Source organism: Oreochromis niloticus, linkage group LG23 (genome assembly GCF_001858045.2).
Source record: "Oreochromis niloticus isolate F11D_XX linkage group LG23, O_niloticus_UMD_NMBU, whole genome shotgun sequence".
Classification (NCBI taxonomy): Eukaryota; Metazoa; Chordata; class Actinopteri; order Cichliformes; family Cichlidae; genus Oreochromis; species Oreochromis niloticus.
Genome location: NC_031986.2, coordinates 31030219 through 31054315, shown reverse-complemented (window position 1 = coordinate 31054315; position 24097 = coordinate 31030219).

Here is a 24097-nt window from a genome sequence, read left to right as displayed (position 1 = left end):
GGATGTCTTAAAGGGATGTCGCAACCAATTAACTTACCAAAATTTTGAATTCATACATTTGCATGGGCGTGCAGGGTATCTTTTTGGCAGAGTGGCTGATTTTGGGGGGATTCTGAAGAAAGACATAACTTCATTTTATGGCATTATCGATTGATTTCCAGTCATTTTCATGGCGGGGGCGATGTTCTTTTGGATATTTTACGGTTGCATCAAAAGTCAGGTTGTATAGCAATAGTCACACTTCCTACTACTTCTTTGTTTTTTTGTTTTTTAACAGATCTGTAGCCTTTCCAAGATGTAAAGTTACTGTGGAAGTTAAAAATCCATCAAATGCTCTCAGGTTTCTCTATTCTGTCCTCATTCAAAGATTTTGACAGATAAATCCTCTCCCCTGTGTTTTTAGAGGGCCCAAAGGAGTTGACTGACTTGTGCGGACAATATATTGGCCCTATGAATTTACTTTAAGACACTGGTTGTCAGTGGATCATTATATTGCATAGACAGAGATTGTTATTATATTGCAAATCCATGAAGATGGGGCTCATCGCTGTTATGGATCAACAAAGGGGACGGGCCATATAGTGTGAGTGCACAGTTGTTAACATTTAGAGAGGGTGAAATAGTTACGAGCATATAAAATTTGATTGCCCCCGTTAGAGAACTTAGCAGCAAGTGTAAAGTTTGCACTCTGTGGGATCAATGGCTCCCTTTTTCTATTGTACACTATATCTCAATTTCCGTCTGTTACTTCTCTCTGGTGTGTAGTAGATCTGAGTTCACGCTGAAGTAATAGCTCCCTCTCTCAGAAATACTGTCTTTTGATGCTATATGCTTTGGATCCACCTTGTATTTATTACGGTGAGAATGCTGTAAAGCATACATTCTGGGAGTAGAAAAGCTCCTTTCAAATATCAACTCTTAATAGCGCTGCATGAAATGACAACAATTCCCTCTTATTGTCTATAATGTAATAGCTGTTGTTTTCATGGCATATACATGACACACTCGGTCCAGGATTGACAAACAAGGCCCTGGGGCTTTGTAAAACACATCACCCTGAAGTTAACATGGGTTTGACAAACTCCACACTATGCATACATGTCCCTCCTCCCACGTGGGCCTTGTAAAGACTTTATTTGAGAAGGTAGGACTGCAGTTACGACTGAACACAAAGGCAGTTTGAGAGGGGAGGGGCGACTTGTTAATGGGCTAATGTGTGAGAGCTAATCACCACTCGGCCGTTAACCACACGCCGGCACCACTGGGCTCATTCCAGGGGTTAACTAAACTGAGCCGTGACACATGGCTGGGCTTTATGGGGTCCAGGCAGGGAGAGGAGGGCCACGGATGACGCTAAAGAGCCCATAATAATGACAGCAATTACCACAATCCGCTTAAACAAATGGGAGCGTGCCGAAACCTCATCATACTCTGATCAGATTGGCCCTAATGAGATAAAGATGCCAATTAATCCTGTGTTAATTGCTGCAGCGCATTCTCAGTAAAACACTGAAATATGCACATGCAAATGTAAGACAGGCCCTGCTGTGCTGTCCAGGATCCAAACTGCAAAATGTTGAGAGCGTATTTACATAATGATTATGATGATGATGGTCGTGTGGATAATGATGATGATGATGTTGCTGATGAGTGTTCCTATCTCAGCTGTAGATTTTGAATGATGACCCTCCCTTACTGATCACTAGCTGCATTTCCTCGAATCTGAGTGACTCAGAGTTATCACAAAGCAGAGACGTGCTCAAAGTCAGACTGACATTTGCATTAAGGTAATGTTTGGTGACTGATGCCACCCTCTAATGATTCCAAATGCTGGTCAGGTAACCTCTCTCAATTCTGTGTCTGAACCCCAAAGTGCTGAGATGACACTGTACAGTTGGTGACCTCATTATGGCTATTACTGCAGTGAGGAAATTTATAACATGCATGTCTGTGATGACAAATTCTATAAATCACAGCATTAGCTCCTGCTCAGAAGTCCTTCGCTGTTAGGTTCCCCTCAGCATCGATGCCATTGCGATCCATTTTCTTTCATGTTCTCTAATTGCCGTCCTCATAGTTTTGCTCTTTTTCATGCCAGTGTTGACGTGCTCTAATAGTCAGTCCATCTAAAGTGACTGCGTTGTCGCTTCTGCCATTATACAGGCCATTTACATTTCATCTGCAGAGGTCCTGCCTCCTAACCACAGTGACAGCATCCCCCTAAATCATGCCCATGTGTAATTGCTCTCTACTTACCCAAATGGCTATGGCCTTCTCTATTTGCCTAAGAGCCTTTACTCAAGCTTCTCGGGAATTCACGCTTCTGTTTCAAAGCTCTTTGACTAGTTCTTTATGCTGAACTCAGTGTCATTTGCTTCATTACACTCATTCATAGTAAGGTCAGCCGAATCTGTTTTGCATCTTGTAGCTGTTAATGGGAAAACCTTGATTTTTTTTCCCCTTTGTTTTACAAGGACCTTTGGTTTTTAAGAAAGTTTAGGAGTGTAAGGCTGAAAAAGAGGTATATAAATAAAGTCTATCTGAAGCTGGAAAGCTGGAAATTAATGCAAAATGTAAAAGTTCAATAGCCGATATTTAAGCTCTTCGATATATGATTATTATTGCATTCCCATATATTAGCATGTTTGTTTTTTCCGTGTCAGGAATTGTAGATGCAAGAGCACGTAAAGAAGAGGCAAGTGAAGAAGACTTTGGTTTTAGGGTATTAAAGCTGTTTTAGGGTAACATCTCTGTATTAAGGCTGTCATAAAGTGTACAGAGTAGAGGTGAGGGTGCAGATGCAGGAGGTAACTGCTTTCGTGACTGTTCAAAAACAAGAAAAAAGAGACTAGTAACAAAGTCCAAAGGGTAAAAAAAAGCAGAAATGTAAAATCACAAAAAATAGGAACTTAAAGAAGAAGAAAAAAACCAGGACAGCACAAGAGGGGACATAAAAAGGCAATGTCACAAAGAGGAACACAATACTATACACACACAGAGGGCTGATTAGACAGCAGGAGACAGGTGGGGAACGAGGCACAGCTGAAAGTAATTAATGCAGGTGAAGGCAAATAGGATGAGCTGACAGTCACACGGGAGGAAAAAAACAAAGTAAAACTAGAACAAAATACAACATAAAGCCAACCAAAGGAAAGACAAGCCAGAGGGACGACCAGACGGGTACCACGAAATGCAAAATGCAGAAAAAGATAAAGCTTTGCACTAGAGTTACCATGATGTAAAAACAATAATCAAAGACTCACTAATGTCTCAAGAAATTAAACATACAATATACTAAAATGATAAAAAAAAAATCAAAACAGGGACTAAAAAAATTCAAATAGCACAAAATCAAAACTTCAAATACAAAATCCAGAGCTCACATCTTAAAATTTTGTGATTATAACAAAGGCTTGTGGAACAAAACATGCTTTAAACCTGTTTGCAACCAACAGGGGGAAAAGCAAGGAAAAACATTGTTCCTAAGAATCCATATTTCTTATTGATGATGACCAGGGAAAGGCAAAGATAGTAATTAAAAACTTAACACTCTAATTCTCTTCATGCATTGAGATCTGAGGGCATGAGGCTGTTTTCTGGAACAAGTGAGGTCTGCAGGATAAGTTACCGTGGTGATCTGCCCCAGCGCGAAGTACCTTTGTAACATTGAAAACACAACCCTGCAGCTACCTGGCTAAGCCTCTAATCCGGCTGCATAGTACAGACCTCTTAAATTGTAACACCAAATTTGTTTTAATTGTACAGTTTCCATAGTTCTTTTTTTAAGTTTGTGTAAGTAAAACACACCAGTGTCACAAATGTTGAAAATGAAAAAAGAGCAATCTTTGAGCTCATGATCAGAAATCTTCTTGCATGCACCCATTATCACTCTGCTGGTAAAATCTAACACTATTATATAATGAATGAGCCAAAAGTGTCTAAGTGTAAATACATTTTAGGTCATTGTTTTTCAGGATGGCTCATATCCCCTTGAAATTGCATCAGGAAGGGCAATCCATTGGAAAAATCTACTAAATCAAATATGCGCAGCTACCCGCTGTGGTGACCCCGTGTGAATAAGGGAACAGTCGAAAGTAGGTTTTGCTTTCCAAAATGTCTCATGAGTGATGAGTGTTTTACGTCTGAGCTGACACCCGTATAGAGCTGAATGACTGATGCAAAATGATTCATGTGAACTTTGTCTGATACCTTTGTGGTTAAGGTCTGTTTAGGTACAGACATACATTTTTTATCTATGTGACACTTTAGTTTAAAGTAAGTATGTTGTCATACCTGGTTAAAACAATACCTGCTCGGTCCTAGTCACTGAAAGAAGGAACTATTCACTGTAGGAAATTGGAATAAACAATGGTCTCTTGCTACACAGCCTGACACTTTCAAGCTCCATATGTAATTTTTCATTTGGGTATTGTACCTCTTACAATACCCAAGTGTAATGAATCTGAGGAAGACATTGTCCCAAACTCTTCCGTGATTTTCCACTACAGCTGCTTCTCACCACACCTATAAACAATTTTACATCCATCCTGTTTTGTACCAACTATTTTGTTTTGAACAAACAGACAATTTTAGGCTCTCTAATGCGTCATTACTTCCAGCTTTAATCCTGGCAGACATTGGTCTTAGTCTGTGGACAGTTACAATTATAACAGCAGAATACAAACACACATAAATAGTAAAAAATGGATTTAATGTAATAAAAATCTTCAGGATTTTAAGGATTATGGCTTCGACTTCACTGACACATCCTGTCAAGTTGACATTTTGGAGATTTTCTGCCTGACAACAGTGATATTTGTCTTGTGTTTGTATTTATTTATTAGATAAAAAGTGACACAAGGGATGAGAAAAAGATTGCCCTATCACACCAATACACACATATTGTATATTTGCACACACAACAGCTGGCAGATTGTGTCTACACTCTTACAGTGATAATAGCTGTGTCCATTGTGGTGCCCCACTTTTTAATTTTGATTTTGGGAGGTGAGTGAAGTCATTATATTGCAGCCCTAGCCTGGTTTTATGAACAATCCAATTCCCCAGAGGCTTTCTCCTCTCCACTCACACACAAACAAATATCCAGACATGGACAACAGATAAGCACACACACACTCTCATATGCACTTACACATACATCACACCAAGTCAGTCCCCTTCCCCCCAGTGATTTGCCCTGCTATTAGGCCCACAGGTTCCAGAGGGCTGCTGAGCGAATGGGGTGTCCCAGACCCACTCAGCGTCAGAAACACATCACTTAACCCTGACGCTCTCACCCGCCTTCACTCGGCATGAAAAGCCAAAAGCCTTTTCCAGTTAGGCCCTGCCTGTCTTGCCGCTATTGATTTTGTGACAATGGGAAAGTCTAGTGTCAAATCAAGGAGCAAATCATTGAGAGAAAGTTTCAATTACTTTTTTTCCTTGCTTCTCCTGAAATTAAAGGCTACAGTGGATTCTGCTCTGTCCTCCTCTCCTCTGTCCTGTCATGGGTAATGGGGTTGGAGGCCGAGGCAACACAGGAAGGAGAACAAGTAACAAACCCACAGGCCAAAGCATTTTGAAGGTCTAGTGTTAAAAAATGTTCACAGCAATCTTTGCATACATCTTCAATACAGTATGTTCTTATTGCCAGAGTGTCAAGTACTGCTGCTATGTGGAATCTGGTGGCGTTTCACAGATATGCACAACGTGTTCTTGGTGTCTGTGCTGTGACGCACCAGGATATGGCAATATTTATCATGCCTGGAAGCTTATAAAAGAACCCATGGCCTCACATGTAAACACACTTGGTAAGCATCATTCTTTGGTGTGCATGGTTTTTGCTGTGAAAGGGCCATACTTCAAGGCAAGTAAAATGAGGTGGTTCCCAGCAACTCTCGACTGAGGGTGAAAGTGAAGGAAAAGGCAAGTGTGGTGCAATCCTAAAGCATAGCTGCCAATCAAAATACCACAATTTCACTTACCAAAACTGAAATCCAAACGTCTTGGACAGTCTGTACCTTGCAGCAACCCAATATTATTATTTATCAGATAATTTGATAAAAAGTTTTGCACAAAAGACGGAAGCACAATGGTAAAATGCAAACTGCTTATACAACTTTGGCTCTTTGCAAGTATTTGCATAGACAGCATACTATGTTACTAAAAAACCCAGAGCCTGATCTTGTGCAGGTAGCAAAGGCAGTTTGGCGCAGTCAGACTTGCAGCATTGTAGCCTCTAATTGTGTTCGTGGTCATGGTTCAACAGCAGAATCACTTTGGCAATCCAGATGAAGTCTCTTCGAGCTGGCTTTCAGCTTTCTTTTGTGCTGTTGGCTTTGTGTTCATACATAAACACTAAAAGAAAGATCGCATGTGTCATCATTAGGATAGGGATTTGTGTTAGCGTGTAGACGAGTCATAAACCTTCTTACGGCCTTGTATCTGTAAGAGACGAAACTTCTTTGGGTTTCATTTCTGCTGTAAACTGGGGTCTGTGGTGACTGACTCACTTTTGGAGCCACCCTGCAGTTGGCACTCATGAAACTGCAGTCTCAGGCGCTGGCTTCATTATTCAGCCCTGGAGGTTGCCCTCTGAAGAAACCAAAGTGAAACAAAGTACACAACACTCCCAAACAGGACATGAACCGCAGTCTCCTAGCTGACAAACTCGTGACTTACTCTGCCGCCACCCTCCAGCCTTATAATGCAGACTTTGTGTTCTTTGAAAGCAAATCTTGGTGCCTAATATTGATGCTGCCAGTTCATCAAGGCACTGACACCAAAGGACAAAATGTTCATATCTCTGAACACCAAAGGAATTTGACAGAATGGCAGTATTTGATGCCCTGGGATGCTTTGGACGACACATATAGCAAACAGTAACTTTTGTATAATCGTAATCAGACAAACGCTCTGTCACAAGCAAAACAACCTAAAAATAAAAGCAGTAAGAAGTCATCGCATTACTGATGAAAGACCAAGCTAAGTAAAACATAACCAGTTTGGATATGATGTTTTGTGCACACAGTTGCGTTTGACTATTTGTCATCCTCCAATGCAACGGCACATAATGAGGAGTGTGGGTTCAGCAGTGATTGGATTAGTTGAGGTTCTACGTCTTTTGACTTCTACACACTTCTAATGGAGATGGAACTGGCTCTAAAGTGATTACTGTCTTATTTAATCATTTCAGGAGAAAATGTTCTAATCAATTCTGCAAGTGTGCAGCCAGATGTTTGGAGTTTCTATAATTGAGTTATTTCAGTCAGACAAACAGAGATGTGTTTGGTCTAATTAGACTCCGTTGTCAGGGAAATCAAAAATTCTTCAAGCGGGAGCTGAATGCTTTTAATACACCCATTGAGTGATGTATCATTTTTAGAATTAATTTCTGATGCAATAAAAACTTGTCTGATCTTTGGATGTTCCTGTTCATCAAGAGCTGTCAGTTATTTCTGTCATAATTTTCTCAGAACAAACTGTTTAGAAAGTACATTGTTTGTCTCCGTTTGATCTTCCCAGAGTAATCAGGCGGTCGCAGATATTTATAGCACTCTTCCTCAATCTTGGATGGAATTAATATTTGAGCAAATGAATGGGCTCTTTACTTCTGTCAACGTATGTGGCTCAAAGATGATTTGTGCTGTTGTGATGTTAAAGCATCTTATGGTTTTCTCTTAATTTATCTGTGTATACATGCAGAGCTTTGAAGAGAAACTGTCTTTATTTGGACTGGGTTGATTTTCTTTCTGGCAGCGCTTAGCCTGTGTGACTTCATTACCCCCGTCAGGCCCGCCAAGCACATTGGCTAATTACTCAGCGAGTCCAGCATTGGCAGGTAGTTGCACACATATTGATCAAAGTGCTTAAGGCTGGACTTTCAAGCAGAAATTAATCAAGCATTATTTTTGCTGAGGAAAAATATTAAATATCAAACTGTTCTGTATTTGATGTGATGTGCGTGATGTGGTGTTTACAAATCAATTTTTTTACTAGATTATTGGCTAAACATAAGATGACATCAGAGAATATGAATCACTGTGCAGTGACGTAGAGACATCCACTGTAAAGGACTGGTTCTAATCACAATCCAGTCAGCGAGTTGAAGATGTCTGGACATCTAACAACTCGGTACAAGATTTCCAGTTCATTCCACATCTGAGTCATACCACCACCTTCAGGGTGAAGATTTCAACATTGCAAAATATCAGAAAGGGCTATCAGTAAAACCAAAGCTGGTCTGTCTGTTTTTGGACACATTATGTGTCTTTCCTTCCTTGCATCTGCTATGCAGATGCATTCTTAGTAACAGTCCCTCAAACTTCTACCCTCAGATTTATTGATGAGGCTTTAATTTTGGCTTGAAAATAATTGCATCTAAAGAGTGTAACCAAACATTATGAGCGCCATAAAGATTTATTGCAGGGCTGTTGCGAATGGGATTGTGCTGAATGGAGCTAGGTGTACCTAAGAAACTGGCAATTAATTTTATGGTTTATTGCCTTTGAAAAAAAAAAGTCTAACCATGGTAAGATTTTTGTCTAGAAAGTTTTCAACAGTTTTTGAAAACAACAGCAAACAGTAATATAATGTACAAGTATATTGTGAAGACAACACAGTCCTCTTCATCACATCAACAGTTTTCAGTTCTGCACAACATGCTGATGATTTCCTGTCCATGCACTCCACAGACTGTATATAAAAAACAGCTACCATGCATTACCTATTGATTTTTCAAGTCTTGTTAGTAACCCTCGAATAGAGCATTTTGATTGTTGCGTTGTCGTTGGATTTGGGGTTTTTTGGGGGGTTTTTTGCTGCTGTTTGTCTTAAATTAGATGTCACTGAAATTGAGGATGCCTCAAGCTCATGTAGTAGCAACCTGTCAATCACAATGTGACTACACACTAAACCGTATACCCCCCTTTGTGATCAAGCAAGCAACTGAGATGATAAACTCATCAGGAAAGTGTTTATTGAGGTCATAGATCAACTGTGCAGCAGAGTCATTTATCATGACAAGAGGAACGGCAACCAGGGGAGTCGCCACCCGATGGTCACTAGAAAAAAATACAGGTTTAAGACACTTCCACATTGGCTTCACTTTTTATACATGCTTTATGATAGTGTTGTAATTTCAGCAACAAGACTATAACTAAATGTATTTTTGCTGATAATCAAAGTACAACTGAATTAAAAACAAAAAATACTGACTTCAAATTTAAAATTTCAACAACAGCAACAATAGACCTTCAAGTGCCCGAGTCCAACATATGAATGTTTTGCTTCAGCTGTGCAGCGGAGATACAATATCACCTCTTTGGTCAGGTTTATATACGACCTGATTTCTGTCATGATTGTTGAAAATGCTTTTGAAACTTTCATTCCCAAAGAATTCCTTTGACTGGATGGATCAGTGCAACATTTAAATACTAGGTGGAGTCGTGTGGCTGTGTCATTTTTAAACATGTTGCTAAAATATGGTCACATGCAATGCTAATATTAGAGGTGCAATAACAGATTTAAAGCATGAATCTTTTAAAAGTTTTGGCGATCTTAAGAAAACTTCCAAAAGTAAAAAATAAAGTCACATTTCCCTTTATTTTATTTGAATCAGCTGATGACTTTCAGTGTGTAAGTTTGGTTAGTCTCTTGAGTTCAGATGAAAGTATGTGCTCTGTAGCCCTGTGGATTTATCTGAGGTCATTTCTGTAGCTTGGTGAGCTGCCAAGAATCCTGGATTGAAACGTACGTCAGCAGCATGATTAACGGATAATGACAGACCCGGGTGTCGATATGTTCTGCGCTCAGATTTGTAGTGTGAGCATTATCACAGGCTCGGGCCCAGTATATCATCCAAAGGGAGTCAGCAAAGAAGTGTGGCAGGAGAGCAGTATGGCGACCGCTGCAATTTTGAGGAAGGAAAAAAAAATTAGGAGAGAAGATTCGAAGCTCCCCTGGTGGCATGTGGAGCTTATTTCTCATTTTCGTGTGCAGACAGTAAATACTTTGCTTTTTTCCTGGTACTCCTGACCTGAACCTGTGACCTCCCCTTGGTCTCTGATGATACTCCCATGGTGCCTGGCTCAAGGCTGCCGAGCAGGCGGCACAGCCAGGGCCCGGCTTTGTAATTCACAGGCCTCTAGATCGCCTGCCACAGCGTATTGATTTTTGTTTCCCCAATCTCCAAGAGAGAAGCAAAGAAAAGATTAAAAACACTGTCAGTTTGAAGTTGAATAAGAATCCTGCACTGGGGAGATACCTTGGAGAGCAAGGGGTCACAGCTGTGGTACGTATATCTCTTTACAGGTTTAACCCTTCCTTGGCCTGTAATCCAATTATCAGTACACAAAACCAGCATGTGGGCAGAGTGTTATTTTGATATCTGCATTTTATCATCCATGAACACAGCCACTATTTATGAATACATGAAAACCAGGTTGTGAGTCACATACAGGGTCTAACTGGGGGCCAAACAGCAAAGCTGCGTAGGCACCCATGGTGTTTCTACCTTTTCTTCTATAGCTTTATCCTCTTCTCTCGTCTTCTGCCATTGCATTGGGAATCATAGCATTTTAAAAAGTTTTCAAATCAAGCACGTAGATTATTCCAGAACCTGGACTAAACTATTCTATTATCATAAATAGATCAAAGTTAGAGGTTCTGATTTTGAAAATGTGGTGCTGTTAGAAAGAGATTCCTTCGACACGATTTCTGTCATAATGCATTTTATGGAAAGTTTTTTTTCACAGATCTTCAGATCGATTCTCACAAAAGTTATCAGATGGATTTTAGATCTTCAAAACTGTTCCATTGCAGCCAAAAAGAAGTGAATTCATCCCAGCAACTGTTTTTACAGTCTGACTGTACATGTCCATCTGCATGTACTCTTCATATCTGCTTTTTAGGCAGTTATAGTAATTACTATATATTCACCAAATGTAAAGCTTCAGGAAGTAAAGATGCATTATGTTCAAAAAGAGATGTTTCTGTTTCTTTGAACCATTTCTGTTTTTCACCTTATTGTTGTGGCCTTACGTTTTAGTTGACTGTCCCAGTTCTCGGACTTGTTTCCAGCTGTGCCTTCAGCGAACTAGCCCAAACAAGTCACTGCAGTGTAATGGCAAAGCACTTATATATTAATTTTTTCACATATGAATTCTGTATAATGTCTCTAAAATCAGGTGAGATATTTTCTGAAGTTTTCCTGTCTCATATATACACACAGCAGGAGATAACCCACATCTGATGTATTCTAATTACTGAAAATGTCTGATAAGTGCCTGGATGGACACAATGACTTTGTACTGGGGAGGATACAGACCATCAAATTGCAAATACGACTGGCTCAAAGATTTGTGTTGACGCTTGAGGCTCAAGTCAGTCTAAATAGTTTTTGTACTTCTGTGTTACGAGCTCAAATTCAAATCTCTAATATGTCAATAATTAGTATCACTTTGACTCAACTCTGTGAGTGATGTACCTGTACTTTATGTAGCTCATATGCAACTATGAAAAAATCAAATGCATTATGTTCATTTCATTAATATTTATGTGGTTACAGATGCAAGAGTAGATGCCTTTAAGGGAACTGGGGGCAATGGAGTCTTTGAATGAACTAGTGGATGTGCTTCAGCTTTAAATATTGAGTCCATGTGATGAAAATTTTAATCTTTCCCCCCCAAAAATTGTAATATTACCATATGCAGAAGCTAATAAAAATAGATTTTGCATCTCAGACCTGACCTACATATTTTTTCTTAAGCTAATCAACAGTAGACTAAAATAGGAGGTTACATTAATCAAAGAATCCCATAAAAAGAGCATCGTTGCATTTATTCGATGGAGGGTGCCAACACAGAGTTGGCAAAGTCTAAAATGAAAGCAGTATTTTGGGAGGCCCCCGGAGACACACACTCTTGCCTGTATATACTGCCATCTTTCTACATTACAGTAAAGAAAGCTGTTGTTCAAACTCTATGTGTGTGTCTGTGATGTGTAGCTGGCATTTTGATCATCGCAGTCAGGCCCTGTTCATCTCTGTGGTATTGAAAAGGCTTCTTATTGGCCCTGACCCTACATGAAATATTGTGTTATCAGCTGAGCACGAGTTGCCATAAGGCATTAGGGCTAGCACATTTCTCCAGCTCCCCTCCCCTACAATCCCCATCCACTGGAAAGAGATCACAAATACAGTGCTGTCACTCCCTGTCCGCTCTGTTTACTTGATTTCTATCTATCTATGGTCAAAGCAAGAATGTCAAATCAAGTCAGAGTCTGGGGATGTCTTTAAATATTTTTGCTTTATTGATATTCTTAAGGAGGGCATCTTTTTTTTTCCACTCCTTGCAGATCTAATTTAATTGTCACAAGTAACTGGATGAAATGTATGTATGTAACCGCAAACATACTGTACTCGGGATGTTTCAAATACAGGTGATAACTCTAATAAAAGATGACAGAAGACATAAGAAAACAAATTACAGGGTGACAATTTCCTCAGATGCTGTCACCCAAGGTTCAAATGGCAGACACCATGTTCTATTATTTATTGAGTTAGTTGATGAAATGTCATCTTTGATGATGTGATGTTCACAGGGAGGGCTGACGTCTAAGAAGTTCAACTGACAAGCATCGCCGTAGCCTTGCCAAAAACATGTACTCTTCTTTAAATATTGAAGGCCTACATAAGGAGGAACATGGAGTCCTTTGTGCTGCCTGTCATTATTATACACATGTCAGCTGGTGCAAATTAATTGGCTGGATAGCACTCTTTTTTTGCACACTGATTAAAGGAAACGGGATACCTTTCAGGAATTGCTGCCTTGTAGCTTTTGTGCAGGTGTATTTCTAAGTGTATGGTCAAAAAGACATTGAACCGTAGACAGATCACTCTTGTCCCTATGTTTTCCACTAGTATGCAGTTTATATTACTGGAGAAGGCATACTAGCAGCTATTTACTACTGGTATTACATTGCATCATTTTTATCAAATTAGTTTAAATGCGCTAGAAAAAGTCAACAGAAGAGAGCAAAAAGCAACTGACAGGATACACAGCACTATAAAATTCTCACAATTTACAGAGCAGGATATTGTATTTTATTTTATTCATATGAATTTGCCTTCAGGCAATTTCACAAGCTTAAAGTCTTGCACAATATGCCGGGCCTCCTCAAAGGGCATATTAGTGTTTGCTGTTGCATATTAATTTAGCATCCAGGATGACTGACTGGATTCAACCCTCCATGCTCCTTTATGCCTTCTTCTCTCACCCTGGAGGGGTAATATTGCAAGATTATGAGTCCTGTGTGTTATATTTATACACCCCCCCACCCATCCCCTCCTCTTTCTACTCCTTTTTATCTCAAGCAATTATGTCTTTCATCCCATCAATCTGTCACTCAACATCTACTTATACCCACCACACTGTTTAGCCGGGAGACTCATCTGTTCATTCACAGCTAAACACTTTTTGATCAGCCCTCATTTAGTTAATACAGAAGATTTTCACTGCAGCCTACACGTGGCACACATTAAGAAATAATTTTTGCAAGTGAGTCTTTAAATATACTTCCATACAGTGCACATTTGGACAGGCGTCGCTGTAAAATAAAACATTTCTTTTGCTGCTATTAGCCACAAGCTACATGCTGCTGTATTTACGTCATGCCCAACAATCTCATTGAAAAGTTATTTTTGCCATGTTGACGTGCCTCCATATGGCTGTACAGGTGTGAGGGGAGAATATGTGAAGAATCTATCACTACTGTACCGCAGCGGCCCTAGTTATTTTTGTTTGTCCCATCCTCTTTGGTAGAACACGGGGGGCTCAGGGAGCGCGTGGAGCAGAATATGTGCGAGCAGAGGATCAATGGGAAGAAAAAAGCATAAGCCCATGTGCACAAAAGAACAGAAAGCGCAAACAGAAAACACACCCACACATCATAAACACGCGCACACATGCAAACATTATAAATACACAGCGTAAACCCAGGTGGATTTGGTGCAAGCTGTTTTCACTGGCAGCAACTCCCCCCTTCCCACCGCTGCCACCCCCCCTCAGCCACATCCCAGCCCTGTTCAGCAAAGCTGTCACAGCGGCAGCACTCATAATGAAGGGTAAAATATTTTATTCAGATTTATTAATTTGAAAATGAAGCATGCCTGTCGACAGAGGGACAGTTCTTCTCAATCTGTCAACGCGGAGCCACTCTGCGCTGACACCAGGATTCATTTGTCTTGTCGGCTCTGACAGTCGGATTCTCCCAGTGCTCTGCGGAGAGGGATCGCCCAGGGATTTTTTGAGCTGGATAAAACACATTCCGACAAGGAACAGCCTCTTTATTAATGCAAATTAGGCCAGAAAAATTCCAGCAACAGCTACTTGGCTCCAGAGTCCTGGCTCCATTCTGTTTTTTCTTCTTTTTGGGGGGGTGGGTGTAAGAGATGGTGGTGGTGGGGGGTGTTAATAAAAGCAGCCTCAGTGTGTTTGTGAGAATAGGGCCTGCAGGAGGACCTGTCACACCACAGCTGTGACACTCTCCACACACATGGGACCAAATTTTGGAGCCTTTCCTGCACTTTTAGGTGCCCTTTCCAGGTATAATTGCTCATATCACAACAGTGAATACTGTTTTTGAGATTTACTTTGAAAAAAGATAAACTCGTAGGAAAAACTAGTACGTCTACAAGCATTAATCAGAGTTAAACTATTGAATTGTTATATATAATAGGTGCTTATTGGTCAAACCTTTTACCCTCTATTTTCAACTTTGGATATGGATTTTTTTCTCTCTGCTGCATGTCTGTGTGCCTGTTTAGACCAGAGGCCACAGGACTCACGAACTGTGGCTGACTTGCGCTTGCCTGGATGAGTGCAGGCGAGTTGTTGTTTTATTTCGCCGAGAGTCCTTTGACATTTATCTCTCTTCACCTGCTCCCTGATGGTGATTCCAAGTGACAGGGTCTCCTCTCTTTATTCCTTCTCTGTCTTTCTGTCTTTTCTCTCCAGCCCCCCCCTCCTCCACTCTGTTTCTTCTTCTTTTGCACTGTTTTGGTCATTTCTCCACTTGCACTATAACCCCATCCCTTTCTTTTTTTCTCCCCCAAACCTCGCTGCAGATACGTGAATTTTAAACCTGACCACTATTGACACTGAAAAAAGTAAATTAAACTTGGTGTGCTGGGGGACCATTAAAGAGGAAACGCATGTCAGTCAGAGACATTTGAGTAGAGACACCTCAAGATGCCGGGGTGAAGACGTGCATGATGGGATTGTTTCCCTATAATGTTTAAAACCGGAATGCCTCTCTGATCCTTCAATTACTTAAATGGGTGAGATAGGAAAGGAGAGCATGTCGCCACTGTAGCTCTACTGTAACATTTAGATTAGTTAATTGGTTATCCTCTGCAACATGGTAGAGGCTGTATTTCACTGAAGCAGACAGGAGGCTTCGCTTATTCAAAGTCCTCACACTGTCAATATATTGTGGCACACAAGGGCTTCTGTCTGGTCTCCTGCAGTGTGGATTTACGCTTGCCTGAAGACAGATGTATTATATGTAACCACCGCACACTGTTGCTATTTGTGAGGCTCCAATTCGACGCGGGCTGCTGCAAAAATTCAACTAAAATGTCAGCCAGAGAGGTGGCTGCTTCAATTTGTTTTCACCCGGTGTATTGGCCAGGTCTTCTGGGAAAAGTCACCTTAATTGCAAAGGCTTCAATACTTGACCTCACCATCAGTTCATTAACCCAGCAATAAAAGAAGCCCTCATTCTGCCAGAAATGCACCCGCTCTCCCCATTTGAAAACTATCTCACTCCCACAACCCTGTTTTACCCCGAGAGTGAACGCCTGTGATCGCCACCCACTTTATCAATTGCCTTCATAATTTTAAAAGCCTTTTTTATGTTGTTGTTTTTCTCTCATATAGTAAATGGAGCCATAATTTAATATTTTAATGCATGTTAATGTGTTGTTTAACCTTCTAGCAACAATCAGGCGTCTCTAAAAGGTTAACCTTGAACGTGAGCCAGTGCAGACAGCAGCACAATAACGCGTCAATCTTTGAAAAACATCTCTGTCTAATGGATTAGTGGTTGATTGCACAGCCCCATCTCGAGGTAGATGCCGTATATATTGGATAGGCATTAAAACGAGCATTCCTCAATTTTCTCGCTGCCGCCCCTCAGGGTCAATGGATCGCTGGGGCAACAAAACGCTGAGTCAACGCTCCTCTCTTAATTTATCTTGGGCTTGATTATAGCTTCATTCATGTCTCCAGGAGTCCACCAGCAAAAAAGTTAACAGTTTAGATTTAAAAGAAAGGAGAAGTCTGTTCAAATTTCTCTTTTCCCTTTTATAATATATCGGTGGTTAGACTGTAAGGTTGTATGAAACCATGGCAGACCTGAACTGACATAAAAGGTAAACAATATTGTAAGAAACATGACAGCGGGTTTAAAGAAACAAAGAATTGTCTTGAAATGAATGAGAGAAAGGGCATGCAGCTACTGGTGTGTGAAGGGTAACTAGACTGTCAGTAACCTTTACGTGATGGGCTGACATTGTATCTATCATATTAAGGATTGGCCAGGTGGAAACACAGCGATCAGGCACAGCTTAATATCCTGCTCCAAAAAAGGGAATTTTATGAATGAAATTCATTTCAGTTATTTTTCTGTGACCTGAAACATGTGATTTCTTATTTGAAATATTTTTTTACCTGTGCAATTTATACATATCACACATTTAAAGGCCTTAGTATGTGTCTTTTGTACAGGCGTTCAAAGATCTGAAGAACTATAAAGGTTATTCAACAATTATAACACAGGACAAACACAGAAAATCACATTAACTATTTACAATCCCAACAGAACTTCACTGATTTGAAACAGAAATTCTGAAATTTCTCAACAAATAGTGATATAGTTGCTGCAGGATAGCAATTTTAGTATTTTTTATTTAAACAACATTTCATACACAAGGGACTCACATGGGAGAACAAAGCAGAATCAAGACTAAACTCAAGGCAACAGAAATGTAAAACATAAAATTTCATCTAAAACAAAGAAGCAGAAGAAAAAAGGTACAAAAAGAAAAAATACAAAGTGCAATTTTAAAAATAATCAAAAAACCCCAACTATTCCATTTACATTGGATATAAGTTGGGATTGTCTCTAAGCTGAAAGCTTCAGGTAGAATATTCAGGTGTGGAACCAGTGGTAGACGAGGTTCACACTGCAAAGGAAGATGATCAATAACATTGAAATAATAAAAAGAAATAATATTTAAAGCTAGTTATCTGACACACAACAGGGCTTACAAGGCTACCACACTTACAGTTATTTAGTATGGTAATCTTTTTTACTCCGTGTTAGAGAGTTTTGCTGCTTATCAAGCAGAAAGCCAACAGAACAAATTCTGCTCAGTCTAATCGGGTCAGGTACATTCTCCGTGGAGGTTTTTGATTTGATGCAGGTCTGGGGTCTATGAGTCAGTATGTCCAATATCTGAGATTCCAACCTAACAAATTACAGAACAGTTTCCACTGCCCTGAGATGAAACTGAAGAAAGGAAATCCGCAAAATACCAAAGTTATAATCCATTAAACTGTTACTAAATTGTCACTAAAAGTAACTGCCTTGTTGCAACATGCCACTGAGTATGGTACTGCTACCAAGCCACTGTTAAAACACTGTTATTTACAGAAAGCTGAAACATTTTGTAAAATCTAAAGGAAATAATTAGATAATTAAAAAAAAATATTAAAACCTATATTCAACTGGAAAATAGCTTCATAGATCAAATGTTGAAAGTGAGAAAATTTAAGAATAGATGCTGGTAATCTACATCCAATGACAGAATACTAAAAAAAAAAATGGTGGAACATATCACAGCTAATAAGGCAACTGGTAGTTAACATGATTGGGTATTTTAAAAAAGCCTGACAGAGAGTCTTTCAGAAATTAGGATGGGGAGGAGCTCACCACAAATTTTAGAATTTAAGAAAAGAGTGTTTATTTAAACAGGACAGGTAACTCATGATATTAAGAGTTTCTTTTGCAAACCTGTCCAGCTGGCTCGTAAATCACTTTACGCTTTGCTTAGGCGTAAAGTCCAGTTCACCATTAACTTTTTATAGTTATTTGAACAAGGAAGCATTAACTTAACATATTTTTCCAACCATGGGAGAAGCCAGAGCTCCCAGAGAAACGAGCACAAGCACAGAAGCAACACGCAAACTCAGCACAGAAAGGCCCTGGATTTGCACCCAGAACCCACTCACTGTGAGTGAGCCATTCTACTACCTCGATAATAAAATATCAATTCAAAGAATCTTATAATACCTATATTCACAAGTTAGTGGGAAAAAATTCCACTGTTACAGCTTTCCAAAAAGGAAAAAAAATATGCTGCTGGCATCGAATTCAGATATTTTTAAAAAGAAAAAGAAAATGTCTTTGTTGTCTTTGATCTTAGGAAACCAATTAGGTTTACATTTACAATTTGTTTGATTTTCCAACTTTATTGGAAGCAGATTTGTAAAAGTAAACAAAGTCTGTTGACGTGAGTTTGTTTGTCATGGAGTAGTTTGTCTGTCAATCTGCTGGTTGTGTCCCAGGTTTCTGCTGTTTATCCACCCATTCTCACATCTATCTTTATCCCCAGTCTGTAACCAGAGGCTCGAGCTCTGAAAAGGTGCATGTGAGATGCCTGTGATACACTACAGTGACAGTAGTTGAGCAATGGGCCTGTCTTGTTCTGGGGCCCCTGCTGAAGCACAGTTCCCCTTTGTTCTGTGATGTATTGATCCATTCAGACCTCCTCCCGAATGTACTCCACTGGTGTTCACTCTGCTCAAACCAGCTTGTGCCATGGATCTTCCTCTAATGCTCACTCTCACTCAGCAGCAAGAAACAGAGTCTGCGCAAAACCTAAAGACTAAGCTCTCCACCACAGTTCTTACCCTAGTAATAATGTTAACAACAATTAAAAACGTGCTGTTTCTTAAAGCTACCCAGCACAAAGCCCTTACACTTTGTTGTCCATTTTATCATCTGCATCTTTAGAAGACTACAGAATTTTTATTCTCTCCACATCAATGTGTCTTAAGATGCAGAGGCATTGTTTGGAAAAAGTTCATTTGAAAATCTTATAGTTTATATTCTCTCATAAAGCGAATGCATCCAGGGCCATTAGTGTTACTTGCCAGGTCACTCATGGTATAATTAACATGCCATTACACTTGCACCCATAGTAACTCAGAAGTGTTACACAGAGGCAAATCTTTCATTTATTAGGAAAAAAACAAAACGGATAATAATGTTGAAAAGCCAACTGCAATAACTTTTTTACATTTTTGTGGCCTTGCAGTTGTCCGAATCAACGTGTGTTAGAATCAACGAGAGGGTTATGTGTTTGAATCCGTTCCATTAGAGCTGCCTCCACACAGCCTAAAAGCTGAGCAGGATGAAAGGGAGGATTTATCTGCACAACCTCATCACATGATGTGACCCAGGGCCTGGAGCAGAAAGGTCTCTCTCTCAGGTGCCATGGAAACCAGCCCACCTCTGGCTGCTTGTCCTGCTTCGTCCTCCATTTGTCCTCTGTGCTTCTCCTGTGGAGGTTTCTGAGGCCTGTTGAATGTCTGAGTTTTTAAACAGGCTATTCCAAATCTGTAAGAATTTTAACACATGCTTTTATGAACCTCTAAATTTCAAATTTCTCAAAATTTCTAATTGAAAAAAAAAAAAACAATCGGATGCTAATACTCTAAATTGTCATCAAGTTCATCCCGTTTCCTTTAATTATCCTTGTGATAATGAATTATGTGTAGAATGGAACTGGCCACCAGTGGCAACGTGTAAACAGTGTCATATGACTGTATGTCAGAAAGATTACTGCTAGAACTACCCAACCAAATTTCATGAAACATGGTGGAGAGGTGAAATATTGACAAAAGAAGAACCCGTTAAATTTCGATGAGGCTTCGATGTGGCTTCAAATCACTTTCTCTAAAAAACAAGGAAACAAGATGCACACTCTGAAGTGCACTTCTAGTTTAGGAAGCTAAGCCTGTGTGTGTATGCAAGGTGCTACGACTCACCCTGCTTGTCAGAATAAAATCTAAGCCATTGATAAGGAACTCTCTGTAGACCTTTCTGTAGAAGGAGTGGTGAGGCATAGATCAGGGCTTTGAGCACAGTGGCCTCACTACTTATGAAATGCAAGAAGTTAGAACCATCAGGGCTCTTTCTAGAGACAGTTGTCTGAACCACCAAGCAGGCAGGTCCTTGATCATGGAGGTCACCAAGAACCCAAAGGTCACTCAGTGCTGAAAAAGTCAGAGATGATAGGACCCGCTGGAAAGATGTGCATCTCTGCAGCACTTCCTCATCCAGGTAGTGCAAACAGACAAAAGCTAATCTAAGTAAAAGACAAATGACAACCTGTTGGGAATTTCTAAGAGTATTACGGGAATGCCAAGAGCTTTAGAACAATGATTTTGAGGTGGGCTTGAACTAAAACTTGTGTTAAGAAATAACACCAGACACCAACTAATGCCATGTCGCCTCTAGATTGAAGCATGCTGGTGGTAGCATAATGCTATGAAGGTACTGGTCAGTGGTGGTGGTAGGGAAACTGGTCATACTGAGTGCAGGATAAATACAGACTAATAATTGGAAAGCCAGAAAAAGAAAGAAGAAAATCTGCTCAACAGTGCAGACAGTGTGAGATTGCGCAGATGGTACACATTTTAGTGTAATTATGACCAAGACAGCTTGGAAATGTCTTTGGGTCAAATTTCCTGCTGTTCTTGAGTGACCCAACAATAATCCAGAGTTAAACCTCACAGAACATCTGAAGATAGTATTTCTAACCAAAAATACTGTCGTAAAAGCTGCTGTAATTGCTCTCAGAGGGGCTTTAAATGACTGAACTGATACGTTTTTATATGAATAATTTCAGTTTTTGATTTCTAGTTGATTTACAGAAATGGCAGAAGACCCACTATCTCTTTTTGATTTACTGAATTTAGATTAACAGGCAATCTATTCATTATTATATAAACTGTGCAAAATCCAAAGGCTGAGGTTACTTTATGAACCAACTATTGGACCGAGGTTCCATGGTCAAGACATTTCTCTAGCTTGAGATAGTGTTTTGGTGACAAAGGAGTCTATGGTCCTAAATGGGTTTGATCTGGTTTGATGGTGTACAGCTTTCATTTTTGTTTTAAAAAAAGTAAATACAAAAAACAAAATACATTCTTTTTTTATTTATTAGTTTAATAAGATCACATTATTTAAGCTGTTTTTATGTCCGGTTTTGTCCTTTGCTGGTGCTCCTGAGGATCTGCAGAGCAGAGGTGTCAGAGCTGAAGCTGCTGTCATGTCCTACACCTGAGCGTTACATTTGCCACCACTGTTAGAGTCTGCTTTTGTTACTTTTAATAGCTGTGATGGCCTCACAGAATCCCACTAGGGTCGATGGCACTCTGGTATGGAAAAATTCATTTATTCAGCTCAGCACTCCATAATACACAGCGTGCATCTCTGCTGAAAATTAAGCATTTTACAGGACATCTATTAGCATTTCCTGTTTCATCAGTAGTGTGTAGCTGATCGTGTGTCAGCCTGGCAATAAATGGAAGAAGATCACTGCCAGCTCTGTGATTTGTTTGCTTTGCCATGTAGCCTGAAAGTATCAGCATATATTTAGATTTCTAAATGCCCTGCTAACATAACTTAGCAGATGTTGGGGAGTCATATGGATGTTGGTGTAACAGAGACCCCCTCAGGTATTCTCATTATTCTACTACTGAGCAGATGGCAAGGAAACTTACCACACGTACTATTATCCATCATACATATTCTGCTCCCAATTTACATAGCTGGTGCTTCAAGGGAGCTCCTACAGGGAGAGCTCCTAGCTCCAGGATTGCACTGCAGCTCCACCTGAGGCTTTGGAAGAGAGTCTGAGATGTCACTGCCACTACACCTCAAGCTCAAATATGCTAATGGTTGTACAAAGGAATTCCAATGGGTGCATTCCACTTTGTATATTTTGATTTGAGAGGGAGAAAAATTTGCAGCCTGATGATTTTTAAATAGTTTAATATCATTCAGGAAGTGTTTTATGATGAAACAGCCTTAATAAGATGAATAAAATAGACGCTTTTATTACATCCATCACTTATCAGGCTCTCAAATTTCCAGCCTGATGCATTTACATGTGGTGGCATTTCAAAAATAAATTAACATTAAAATGCCCCGAAGACCTATTTTCTCATTCAGCTTCTTTCTATTATCCATGGTCTCCTACACAAGTCCACAGCTGTCTGCCAGAGCTAAAACTGCGTTGTTCAGTTAAATGGGTGTGTTCTGAATAGGCACTTTGAATCAAGCTGTCCTATCAATTGTGACTGTCTGAGTTTAAGTATTATCTGATTATCTATAGTTTGTGTGTGAGCGCGTTTTAATTCCAGTCCTGATTTGTGGATATTTAAAAGGAGCCAAATTGAGTTTTTGATTACTAGTAGCACTATGGGGCCAATGTAATTTTACATAAATTCCAGTTTTGTTTGTTCTCATGCACACACACACAGCTGTACAAGCTGTGCATGTACGCGCAGCAAACGCCAGGGCTGAAAATTGAAACCAACATGTGATGCCAAAAATTGCTGTTCTTCAAATAGCCACTTACGGCTGGCTCTAAAGAATAAATAAATAATAAAGAAGTCAATAATATGCATCCCTATTTCAAAATGCTTAGATATAGGGTGTAAATAAATGTGTGTACAACTGACTACACAATGTACACATTTTTTATTTATTTTGTTTGTATTTAGCACACATCGTGACTTCTGGAGAGACATTGTTAAGAAGTTTTTCCAGGTGTTTATTTGTCAGCAGATATATTCAAAACTGGCCAGGTCAAATCAAACAGTGTAGATGTATACACAGCACTACGAACCTGAGGAATATTATATAAATTCGACTTGAGGGTGAACTGTCCTTTTACGTTATGAATTATTATGGTTGTGGCTACTTTGACTGAAAGTTAAGCAGACATACATGGCTGCAGCTGGCACAGCAAAGATAGTGGAAGACATATATATAACTTTAGGAGAAAATCCTTTTTAAAAATAGATTTTGGGGAAAAGTAAAAAAATTAAAATAACTTTTCTCATTCATATATGTTCATTTCTGGCTCCAAAAAACTGAGATGACCAGCCAAAATGCAAAAACAACCTCTTCAGAACTAATGGCTGATGGCAGCTATTCATGTGTATTTATTTATAATACACATATATAGCTGTCAAAGGGCTGAAAAAGACCGCTGAAGAGCAAAGATGGACATACGTACACCACATGCTTTCCTAAATGGTCAGTAAGGGGTTTTTTGCAAATGTTTTTTGAAGAAAAATCTATTTAGAATGCATCTGTATGAGCTCAGTGCAATTTGGTGATTGACATTGAATGCATTTTTTTTTATTTTTAAATTTTGAGAAAACACTACCATTACCATACTGATGATAATGCAATGTATTCATGCAGGCTTCATGTTTTTTTTATATGAAATGTGTTGGTCAGTCCACTAATGCACTGGCTCAAGTGCACATTGTTTACAAAGATTTGCAGAAATGTTTAATTCTGAATTGAATTCAGAGTGGGGATGAGTTTGCAGGTAGCTGTCTTTTAACTCTACTTGTAATAAAACACCAAGGCACTCTTATGTATTAAAATACGCTCCATTTTATGTGTGTCACACATGTATACATCCAGGCCAGTGATTTGCACAGCACTGTCCTTACTTTAGTTCCACTCTGGAGCCCTTTTTGCCCCTCCTCCTCTGCCTCCTTCTTCTCTCTTCCCTCTGAAAGACTCTCAGTGGTGGAGGGAAGCAGCAGCAGTGAGGCAGCACTGGGCCTGAAGGGCACTTTTCAGCCTGGCCAGACACACTCAGGCCTTGCTGCTTGGCTGCGCAACATGGGTCACCGCCTTACATTAGGAGGACCCTGCCAAAGTCAGCCAAGCGGAGCCCTGCAACATACCTGAAAATGAATGAACAAAGTCGCTGTGCCTA